We start from the raw sequence: 12,863 nt of genomic DNA on the forward strand, positions 1-12,863 counted from the left end.
TCATATTTAGATGGAACCAGATGTTAGAAAAAAGGGTTGGTCATTGCAAGTGCATGATTCAATGATATCATTTTACTCAGTTTTTAGGAAGGTGTGCACATGCAATAGAAAAGTAAAAAAAAACAACTGCATTTAGATTAAATAATCTTGATAGTTATATGTTAAAATATGGGATCTGCTATACGCATTTGTTTTTACTAATTAACTTAAAACGGGACTCTTTCTTCCTTGTTATGAAGAAATGCTACAGTGTGGCTGTCAAGCTCATGAGATAAATACAAGTGGAAGCCAATTATTGTGACTGTTGTTTTTTTAATTTTTATTATTCATGGCTGTGATTGTGATGGAAATGATAAGTGATAATAACAATTATGATACAGTACAATTACTGTTATCGCCATTTATTTTGTTGGTTGTTGTTTAATGTTTTTTTGTTTTTGTTTTAATCCAGCGGTCCCCAAACCAGGGTCCAAAATCCGGCATCCGGGAAGTCTCAAGTTTTTAAAAAAATTGGTCCGACCGCTTCTATGTTAGCTACCTCTCTTTGTTTATAATGTTTATTTTCTGCTGGATCTACTCTCTATTTTATGCTGCCCTTTTTTTGTTGTTGCAGATATTACATATACTGTAATACTGTTCATCAGGGATGTCCAACTCATTTTAGATCAGGGGCCGCATGGAGCAAATCTGCGCTCAAAAAATCATGGCATTAAAACTTAAAAATAAAGACAACTTCAGATTGTTTTCTTCGGACAAAAATAGAACAAACACATTCTGAAAATAGTTAGATCAGTGGTCCCCAAACTATGGGCCGCGGGCCGAATACGGCCCGCCGGCTTCCAAAGCCCGGCCCGCTTGAAGTTTAAGTTTTTTTAAAATGTATTTGTCCATTCTAATCTATTTTATACCGCTTGTTACTCTCAGGGTCTCCTAGCCGCTCAGGCAAATCATATTGTCTAAAAATGCATTTTCCCATCAATAACGTGACATCATTGCGCGGCAAGTGCGCACTCTTTTAGCAGGCATGTGATTTTTCCGTCTAAAGTCGGAATTCCGTCTTTTTTAATCTCGGGGGGAAAAAAATTATCTCCCGTTTTTCGTTTTTTTTTTCAAGATTCGAGACGTAGTTTATATTACGCCGTAGTTGATTGGTCGATATGTTCCTTGTGACCAATCAGGACATCTGTTATGAATGATGACGTTAATCATACCGCCATTTTCCATATGTAAACGATGTCGGTTCTTGAGAGAAAGGACGCTTTACGAGTAAAATAAATTGATAAACATGTCAAAAATAAGTTTCGATGAGACTGGATGGAAAGGGAAGAAGGAAGTTACGACTTTGTTCGGTGATTTTATTTGGAAAATCGATCGTCCCGGAAAGGTTTTGTGCACGTGGTGTCATGATAATATTGACTATGGATCACGAGGTTTCAAGGCTTTGGAAGTACATGTGAAACGCCAAAAACATACGAAACAACTTGAAGCAAGGAAAACAAAGTTTTCACTAGCTGGTACTTTTGGATGTCAACCGAAAGTGAGCAAACCTTACGGACTTCATCCTTTGTTTACATGGAGACAGGGGCGGATTAAGAAATTTTGGCCCCCTGGGCCTGACATGGTCTTGGCCCCTCAACCCCCCGCGCGTGTGGGCGCACACACACGCACGCACTATGCAAGAAATACTGTATACTGTGAACAGACATGCACACTGTACTGTACAGAAGAGTGCACATACTGCACACACACTATTAGGTATACCACACAGACACTGACAAGCACAGGTTTCACACAGACACAGGGGGAGGGGATAAATGGCCTAAAAATAAACATTTTTGAAAATGATTACGCCCACTTCAGTGATGGTGCATTGGGTCATTTGAGAGATATTATGTATTGGAAGTTGGTAGCTATCATGAAATAAACCCCCCAACCCACCCAAAAAACTAAATCGGACATGATTTTTGCCCCCTTTTCCTCCCTTCTATCATTAAAAATAAAATAATATCTTAGGAAAACACATTGGCATAACGGCAGCTGTGCAGCAAATTGAGGCTCAAAGTCTGTATCTATTTGTGGTTAAGCTTGAGGAGAAGGAGAAAGGTAAAATGATAACATGCATCGGAGAGCACCACAAAGAAAGGTGTAGGCCAGTTCATGGTACAAGGGCTGCATGCAGGTCAAGATAGCCCATTTCCAAGAATGCTATAGTGGCTGGACAGGCACTGGACATGTCCTGAACTCAGTGTCAGACGTGGCTGCCGAATACTTGGATGAAGTGAAGCAGCTGACAGATCTCATGCTGCCCCATCTGAAGACTGTCCTGGCCAGGCAGAGGATGGATGAGGAGACCTTCCCAATGGACCCTGTCAGTGAACAGGCTAGTAACATTGATGGCACCCCTGTGCACAACATTGGGATGGAGAGACAATGTGGCAAGGTGGACTACAAACTGAAGAAGTTGGGCACACTGAACGCAGTCAATAGGTCAATAATTTTACAGAAGAGCCAGGAGCTTCAGAGGGTTCAAGGCAGCAGCACAAGCAAAAAGGGAGGTTGAACTCAACTGGAGTAAATTCATGAAGGCAAAATTCGAGAGTAGGGCAGATGAGAAACAAGAGATGGCTCAAAGAAAGGAGAGTAAGAGACTAGACATGCTGGACACACTGAAATCTTTTGATGGCCCCTTCACGATAGTGGGGAAGTTGAAAAGTTCCTTGTGGATGAAAGTCTGCACAAGAATGCAAAGCTGCAGAGAATGAAGCTTGAGGTTCAGTTTGCCAGAGAAAGCACCAAGCTTCTGCCTAAAGTCAATCCTATCTTCACAATCCAGGTGACACTTCCCAGAAATGGCAAAAGTGCAATTCTCCAAGTCATAATGGATACTTAGAATTTTATGGTGGTGGTAAGTATTCATGAAAACAGGTAGCCTAACATTAGTGAATGGGTGAATTCTGGAAATAACCTAAAAATCTTACACAGTGCACCTTTAAGCAAGGGGTTTCTTTCGTGCTTTCAATTTTGCAAAATCATCCACCACATCATTGAAGTCCAACTCTCTTGTCAGCTCACTCTCAATTGCCATTAGAGATAACGCATTTAATCTTTTCTGAGTCATTCTTGTGCGCAGCTCATTTTTTACTCTTGACAAAAGAGAGAATGAGCGTTCTCCCTCACAGTTACTGACCGGTAGAGTGAGAAAAATCTGTAGCGCAATGTATGTATTAGGAAACGTAGGCTGTAGCAAAATGTATTATTGTTTTGAGCAGTCCTGAAGGGGTCCTCTCCTCATCAGTGTTGTTGAGCTGTATAAAAGATTTGAACTGTATAAGCTCCTGTCCAAGACTTTCATTGAGGTCAGATGGGTATGATTCAGTGAGAATCTTGGCCTTGTGAAGGACTGAAGCATTGGACTCTGTATCCAAAGAGAAAAGGACACTGAACAAATTGTTCAGATGTTTGTAGGCCTCCAGACGGTGATTAAGGCTTGAACTCAGTTGATCAATAGAGGCAATAAATGTCTCTATTTGAAACAGTTGCCTTCCCTCAAGCACAACATCTGGGGATGCTGATTCATCAGCAAACTTTTTACGTTTCCTCGTCCGTTCAGCCCTGTAAGATGGGGTGCCACCCAACATGTTTAAGGCTTTCTGCTCAAAATGATCAAATAGATCTCTTTGGGAGAGAACAAAGGTGCGCAGAGATTCCAGCAATCTAACTGCTGTACCAAGGTCCATGTCTGCTTTTTGAAGTTGCAGACTTGTGGCCTGAAATCTGGACAGAACAGTGTCCCAAAAGCCTGCCATGAAGGCCATCTCAAGTGAATCCAGCTTCCGCACTAGACTGTCAGCTTCAGTTCGTGTGTCTCGTTTCTCTGTGTCATCAGTGGAAATAACCTGTAGTGCTGCTTTTATTTTACTGTAGTTCTGCCACAGTGCTTTGGTAGATTCTGCACGGCAACTCCAACGCGTGTTGGATAAAGCTTTAAGTGTGAGATCTATGTTGGAATTGCCAAATACCCTGTCCCATCGGTGTGTGGATGCAGTTGTGAAGTTGTAAATAGACTGAATCAAGTCAAAATACTTAGAGACTTCATTTCCACATCTGTCAATGCTGTTGACTCCCACCAAATTCAAAGAGTGAGCTGCACATGGAATATAGTGTATTAATGGGTTGCTTTTCTTTAAGTGAGCCTGCAACCCATTATACCTCCCTGACATGTTGCTGGCATTATCATAAGCCTGCCCCCTGCAATTTGACAGCTCTAACCCTAGATTTTCCAACACAGACATGACACAGTTAGCCAAACTTTCACCTGTATGGCTAGTAATGGGCTCAAAACCCACAAAGCGTTCAACAACACTGCCCTCTTTGCTAACAAAACGGAATATGAATGTCAATTGGTCCACATGAGATAAATCTGGGGTTGAATCCACAATGATAGAGTAGTATTTGCTTGCTTGCAGTTCATCTGCTATAGCCTGTTTGGTTTTTGCACCCATCAATTCAATGAATTCCTCACAAATGGTGGAGGACAGATATGAGGTATTACCTCGACCCATCTGCCCAAACTTTCTGATGTGATCCTTTAGAAAGGGATCAAATTCAGCCAGGACCTCCAGAATACCAAGGTAGTTCCCATTGAGAGGAGACCCTAACGATTCATTTTTACCCCTAAATGCAAGGCCCCTTTCTGCAAGGAATTTAATGACTGCAACAACTCTTTGTAACACCTGCCTCCAATAGCTGCTCTCTGCCTGAAACTGTTTGAACAGGTCTGCATCAACTGTGGCACCTTTGGCGCGGTTCAAGACTGCTTGCATGCAGGTTATGTGCTCAGCACTTCGCTCATGTTCACCAAATCTTTCTGAGTGTTTCCAATCACAATAGCCTGTCACAAAAGAATGCGTTTTTGGGGAAAACAGTTTGCATGCAAAGCAGTAAACATTACCAGTAGAGGGAGAGTACATCAGCCACTCTCTTTGTACTCGTTGTCCATTGGGCAAGTGTGAAGTAAAATGTTCATTGTTTAGGCATCGGGTTTTGCCTCCTAGCCCACTGTTCCTCACAGAAGCTGGATAATGGCTGTGACGGTTGTGAAATGATTTTGCACCTCTTTGAATAAGAACTTCCTTCATTGACTCAGTGAGGGTCTCAGCCCATTTAGCGGGATCACTAGGTAGAGTTGTCACTGTAGATGGTGTTGAAGAAAGATTCAGCTCATTTTCTATGCTGTCCAGAGGTGCAGTGACCTCACATTCATCCGAGCAACTGGCTACTGCTGAATTGGTTGAATCATAAGCATCAGAAGCATTTGGTTCACTGTCTACACTTGTAGTGGTCTCAGGATCTTGGGAGCTACATGCTAGCTCAGGTGCATTGCTAACCTTAGCTGAATTTGCAGTAGCATTTATAGAATTGCTTTCAGCAGATGTCTTTGTACTGAAGAAGCTGGAGATATTTGGAACACTCTCAAGTAAAACTGATTCCTTTTTTTTCTTTTCTTGCTGAATTTTTTTTCTAGCTCCTCCACTTAAACGTTTATGATCCATATTTCCCTTCTTTCTTTGCACATTGGCTCTTTGCCTATCACAACAGATAAACCAACTATGTGTGTGTGTGTGTGTGTGTGTGTGTGAGTTTGTTTGTGTGTTTATGATCGGTGCTGCTTCCTTCAAGTGTGTGAGGTGATTTAGAAAACTAGCAACCCAGCATCAACACTCCAAAGCAGAGAATAACAGCTTACTAGCATAGACAATTGAGAGCAGAGAATCAACTGATTCGTCTGATAGACAGCAGGAGAGCAGAGTGGTCAGTGATGATCGAATCAAGAAAATGTCTAAATGGCAAGGGAACAGACTGATTTGTACTGAGGAGAAAGAGAGAGAGAGCCAATTACAGTGAAATATATTCCAAAAGAGCCAAGTGACTAGCTGAAGGCAGGGACAAATGCCTTGGAGTGACCAACAAGAGTGCAAAGTACCAAATGGCAAAATGTGGAAAGACCAACAGGCAGATCTGCTTTTACCTCTTATCTTCACAACCAAAAAGTTGCTAAATGATGTTTTCAGTCGCTAGCCAGGTATGGCCAAAAGACGCGAAATCTAGCGGCAAAGTCGGTCAATCACACTGACAGTGAAACAAATATTTTGAAAAGATAATAATTGTACACCTTTGTGCACTTTAGTCTTCTATCTAAATATTTTCACAAAGGACACCAAGGCAGCTTGCTAGCTATGATGGGAGCAACAATGTCTGATAGACAGCAGGAGAGCAGAGTGGTCAGTGATGATCCAATCAAGAAAATGTCTAAATGGCAAGGGAACAGACTGATTTGTACTGAGGAGAAAGAGAGAGCCAAGTACAGTTAAATATATTCCAGAGCCAAGTGACTAACTGAAGGCAAAGACAACAGCCAGATACCTTAGCAGAGACCAACAAGAATTCAAAGTACCTAATAGCAAGATGGCGAGACCAACACAATAAATTGTATTAGGATTTAATTTATTAACGTTAATCTTAACAGCCAAAAAGTTGCTGAATAATGTTTGTAGTCGCTAGCCAGGTATGCCCAAAACAAGAGTCGCTAAACCTAGCAGCAAAGTTGCTTAATTGCAACACACTCTAGGATTCAGGGGAATTAAGGATAATAAAGATATTAATTGTACAACTTTTTGTACTTTTTTTCTAGTTTTTTGAGTCGCCAGCCATGTATGGCCAAAAGTCGCTAATTGAATGCCAACGTTGCTTAATCGCCAACACACTGGGACTCACTGAAGGACTGACTGAATAAAAAAGATAATTAAGATAATTGTGTACTTTTCTCTTCTGATATTTTCTCTAAGGACCCCAAGCTATCTGCAAGCAGCAATAATGTCTGACAGACAGGAGAGCAGAGTGGTCAGTGATGAATGGCAAGGGAACAGGCTGATTTGTACTGAGGAGAAAGAGAGAGAGAGAGCCAATTACAGTGAAATATATTCCAAAAGAGCCAAGTGACTAGCTGAAGGCAGGGACAAATGCCTTGGAGTGACCAAGAAGAGTGCAAAGTACCAAATGGCAAAATGTGGGAAGACCAACAGGAAGATCTGCTTTTACCACTTATCTTCACAACCAAAAAGTCGCTAAATGATGTTTTTAGTCGCTAGCCAGGTATGGCCAAAAGACGCGAAATCTAGCGGCAAAGTCGGTCAATCACACAGTGAAACAAATAATTTTAAAAAGATAGTAATCGTACAATGTCTTGTACTTTTGTCTTCTTTCTTAATATTTCTCAAAGGACACCAAAATGTCGCTATCTGCAGGCAGCTTGCTAGCTATGATGGCAGCAACAATGTACCTTAGAGTGACTGACCAACAAGAGCTCAAAGTACCTAATGGCAAAATGTGGAGAGACAGACACAATAAATTGCATTAAGATGAAGAGAACTGTTGCTATTATTAATCTTAACATCAACCAGAAAGTCGCTAAATGTCACCAGCCAGGTATGGCCAAAAGTCGCTTAATTGGCCACACACAGTAACAGAGAAACTAACAAAAAAAAGATCATAAAGATAATAGTTGTACAACTGTGTGTACTTTTGTCTTCTTTCTAAATATTTTCCCAAAGGACACCAAAATGTTGCTATCTGCAGGCGGGAGCGTGCCTATGTTCCCCGGGTCCTATGTTCCCCGGGTCCTATGTTCCCCGGTTGTTCCTGGGTCTTTGTATGCGACCGGGGAACTTAGGACCCTTTTTCTAAAAAAGGGTCCTATGTTCCCTGCATTGTATCTGGCGAAATTGCGAAATTGTGCCCTGACCAAAACCATCCCTAAACCTAACCTGTCACAGGGCGTTGTGGAGCACTTTTTTTTGGCGAAATTGTGCCCTGACCAAAACTATCCCTAAACCTAACCTGTCACAGGGCGTTGTGGAGCACTTTTTTGGCGAAATTGTGCCCTGACCAAAACCATCCCTAAACCTAACCTGTCACAGGGCGTGCGGCAGCAGATAGAGCAACTCAAACGCGAACTTCCTTCCTTCGACAACTTAAACGCGTCTCTGTCATGCGTGTCTGCGTGCGTCTTACTTAGTCGCGCATTGGAAGCAGCGGGGAACATAGAACCCTTTTCTGGAAAAAGTGTTGTACGTTCCCCGCAGCGGGGAACATAGAACCCTTTTTTTTAAAAAGGGTCCTTAGTTCCCCGGTAGAGGGGAACATAGGACCCGGGTAACATAGGGACGGGGAACATAGGGATGACCCGCTGCAGGCAGCTTGCTAGCTATGATGGCAGCAACGATGTCTGCCAGACAGGAGAGAGTGGTCAGTGACGATCGAATCGAGAAAATGACAAAATGGGTCAAAGACCAAAAAGTTATTAACTGACAGCAGTGACAAATGTCAGACTGTAAACTTTCTCGAAAGAAAAGGACAAAATGGGAAGATGCTGATAATAACAGCAAAATGGAAAATATAAGAATTTCCAAGTAATGCTCAACTCAAGTGTGTGTGTGTGTGTGTGTGTGTGTGTGTGCGCGCGTTAAACTTCTTGTTGAATGATTTCAAATTATCTCTGAGTCTGAACTGAGGGAAAGGAAACCAAATTTTGAGCAGTCTCTCACGAGTTCAAAATACCAAATGAGGAGATTCTAAAAGAACAGACCGGTTTATGAAAGACTCGATGGGGGAGGGGCACAGCTAAGAATACTTGAGTGAGATTCTGTGATCCAAATTCGAGATAGAGCTTTTTGATAATGATAATTTGTCAGAGTAAGGTTGTGTAATCAAAATTTGAGAATGAGCTTTGTCAATCAATCAAGAATATTTGCATTAAGTTCTGTGATCAAAATTCAGAAACAACCTTTAATAATTGATAAAGAATATGTGAGTGAGGTTGTGTGATCCATCCAATTTGAGAATTAGCTTTGATAATAATGATTGAGAGCCTCTGGCCCTCTGTGGATCATGGCCGCGGGGCCAATTTTGCCTGGCCCCTTGGGGCCTCTGTGGGTCGTGGCCGCGGGGCCAAGTTGGCCTGGCCCCTTGGGGCCTCTGACCCTCTATGGATCGGGGCCAAGTTGGCCTGACCCCTCGGGGCCTCTGGCCCTCTATGGATCATGGCCGCGGGGCCAAGTTGGCCTGACCCCTTAGGACCTCAGGCCCTCTGTGGGTCGCGGCCGCGGGGCCAAGTTGACCTGGCCCCTTGGGGCCTCTTACCCTCTATGGATCGTGGCCGCGGGGCCAAGTTGACCTGGCCCCTTGGGGCCTCTGGCCTTCTGTGGCTCGCGGCCGCGGGGCCAAGTTGGCCTGGCCCTTTGGGGCCTCTGGCCTTCTGTGGGTCGTGGCCGCGGGGCCAAGTTGGCCTGGCCCCTTGGGGCCTCTGACCGTCTATGGATCGTGGCCGCGGGGCCAAGTTGACCTGGCCCCCTGGGGCCTCTGACCCTCTATGGATCGTGGCCGCGGGGCCAAGTTGGCCTGGCCCCTTGGGGCCTCTGACCGTCTATGGATCATGGCCGCGGGGCCATGTTGGCCTGGCCCCTTGGGGCCTCTGGCCCTCTGTGGGTCGCGGCCGCGGGGCCAAGTTGACCTGGCCCCTTGGGGCCTCTTACCCTCTATGGATCATGGCCGCGGGGCCAAGTTGGCCTGGCCCCTTGGGGCTTAAGATTATTATTTTTGCAAAAGTAGTTTTGCTTGGGTCGCGGCCGCGGGGCCAAGTTGGCCTGGCCCCTTGGGGCCTCTGGCCCCCTGGGCCTGGGCCCGGTAGGCCCGGTCATTAATCCACCTATGCATGGAGAGGAAAGATCCACCCAAACAACCCACTTCAGTTGCAGACAGGGTTGTTAATAATGAGGTAAGCTAAAAAATATTTGCTTGCGAAATACGCATGTTTGTTTTAAATATTAACCAATTATTGCTTTGCGAAATATAAATGGGTTTTCTAAAAATAAAAAGCCACGTGAAAATATATTATGAAATTACAGAAATTCAAAGAGTCGCATTATTGAATACAGTTAACAATTTATTTTGAATAAATTTGCATATAATACTATTTTGTAATATTAAGTTCTTATGTAGTCTCTTGAAACTATTGTCAGTGGTGTAACAATCTTGAAGGTAAATATTTTCACACTTGTTTCATGCAATATGTCAGTGTCCTCACATTATTATTATTTCCTATATTCAAATATGAGTAAACAATACTAAACACGTTTAATTATTTTCATAAAATAATATCCTATTTTGGCGAAAAGAATGAAATGTTTACATTTGGTATTTTGTTAAATACATTTGCAAGGAAAGCTCATGTTAGGGCTGGGCTCTCCGAGAAAGCTAATGTGAACTGAAGTAATGTGGTAATACTGTAAATAAACTGTAGATAATAACACTGACACCTGTGGATGTGAAATGAACACAAGATGTAAATTTTAGTGATTCATTAGGATAATTGGGTTATGTATGTTCTATTAATGATGTTTTCATGTCTTTAGACACTAAAATATTTTCTTCAAATGGTGCTGTCTTTGTTAATTTTAGCATGTTAAATTGGTGAAAAACCAGGAGCTTCGGTGGGCGTTGCCCCCCTTGTCTGGTTGGACCTGGCTGGGGGCCTTCGTCCCCCAGACCCCCGGAAATTTTTCCAGTCTTTTTCATTGTGGTCAAATCACATGCCTGTTTTAGTCAATTAGTTTGTGAGGAATATATTCATATATATGTATATAAATACACACACACACACACACACACACACACACACACACACACACACACACACACACACACACACACACACACACACACACACACACACGCACACCCACACACCCACACACACACACACACACACACACACACAAATCCCGGATCCCCCGGCCAAATTTTTTTAACCCAATGCGGCCCCCTAGTCAAAAAGTTTGGGCACACTGTTTTAATCACTGTTATCATGTTGATGTAATTGTTATTCCCTCCATCCATTTTCTACCGCTTGTACCTTTTGGGGTCGCGGGGGGTGCTGGAGCCTATCTCAGTTTCATTCGGGCGGAAGGCGGGGTACACCCTGGACAAGTTGCCACCTCATCGCAGGGCTAACACAGATAGACAGACAACATTCACACTCACATTCACATCTAAGGCCAATTTAGTGTTGCCAATCAACCTATTGATATTGTTAATTTTTGTTGTTACTTTTTTTCTGCTCATTTGTTTTGATAATTTTTATCCTAAATATTGTAAGGCTCTGGATTGGGCTGGGGCTGTTCTTTTATTAAAATAATATTATGTGTGATTTTTGTAAATAAAATAAATGAGGGGTGAAGAAGAAAATAGCCCAATGGGCCTTTTTTGCCATCTAGTGGTCATTAAAAGTATGGGTTTTTGCAAGGATAGACCTCAGGGGTGTCAAACTCATTTTAGATGGGGGTCCACATGGGAGAAAAATCTACTCCCAAGTGGGCCGGACTGGTAAAATCACGGCACGATAACTTAAAAATAAAGGCAACTTAAGATTGTTTTATTTGTTTTAAAAATAGAACAAGCACATTCTGAAATTGTACAAATCATAATGTTGTTTTTTTTACACTTACATGCTGCGGTTAATAGTATTCTATCTTTATTTGTCGTTATTTATATTTTCTGATCAAATTATGTGATAATGTTCATCAGTCAACTCATTGGTGTTAATTTTCAATCTATCAAGACACAAAAAATTGGTAACACTTTAGTATGGGGAACATATTGTAAGTAACAAAGACTTAATTTAGAGTTATTTGGACACTCGGGGAACATATTCTAAGTAACAAAGACTTAATTTAGAGTTGTTTGGTTAGGGTTAGGGTTAGGTTGTATAATAAGGCCATGCAAAATAAGGCATTAATAAGTACTTAATAATGACTAATTAGGAGCCAATATGTTACTAATTTGCATGTTAATAAGCAACTAATTAGCCCTGTGATGAGGTGGCGACCTGTCCAGGGTGTACCCCGCCTTCTGCGCGATTGTAGCTGAGATAGGCTCCAGCGCCCCCCGCGACCCCGAAGGGAATAAGCGGTAGAAAATGGATGGATGGATAAGCAACTAATTAATGGTGAATATGTGAATATGTGAATCAATCAATCAATCAATCAATGTTCCCCATACTAAAGTGTTACCAAAAAATTATATCAAAATCAAATTACAGTATGTTATTTATGTAGTTTGATCTTTTTCCTCGACTGATGTACTAACATCATGTGGTTTATTTTGTACATATGTAGCATCATCTACATAGATACAAAGAATTGCTATTGCGACATCTAGTGGACACATTTAGAACAGCATTTTCTTTCATTCAAAAATTTCCGGTTAATTTTTATATGTAGCAAACTCATTCCGCGAGCCGGATAAAACCTGTTCGCGGGCCTGATTCGGCCCTCGGGCCGTACGTTTGACACCCCTGCCTCAGATGGACCCAAAATATGTTCCTACATGAGATTATACTTGAATGAATGAAATCAACACGGTTTATAATCCAAATCTATTGATTTATTGGCATAATGTCTCATAATATTGAATAGGTATGACTTTAATAAATACAGATGTATTAGGCTTGTGTGTGACTTAAGCAGGTTTTTCACATTCACGTCCAGGTTCAGTGCAGTGATGGTCAAATACCTCTTTCTGAAACACAATCTTCAGCAATATAAGCAAAGAGAGGCACAAACACAGTACTAACACAAACACTTGACATTATTCCTCTAAAATGAAATCCCACTCTCCATAAGAGAGCAATAGAGCGGCCCTGAGATCCGACTCAACCACATAGACAAAGCAAGTATTTATGCATTATGGGCCTGCTGCAGGGACATGCATGCAGGCCCATTAGGGTACAATCAGTGATCAATTTGAAG

This window comes from Entelurus aequoreus, linkage group LG22 (genome assembly GCF_033978785.1).
Source record: "Entelurus aequoreus isolate RoL-2023_Sb linkage group LG22, RoL_Eaeq_v1.1, whole genome shotgun sequence".
NCBI classification, from domain to species: Eukaryota; Metazoa; Chordata; class Actinopteri; order Syngnathiformes; family Syngnathidae; genus Entelurus; species Entelurus aequoreus.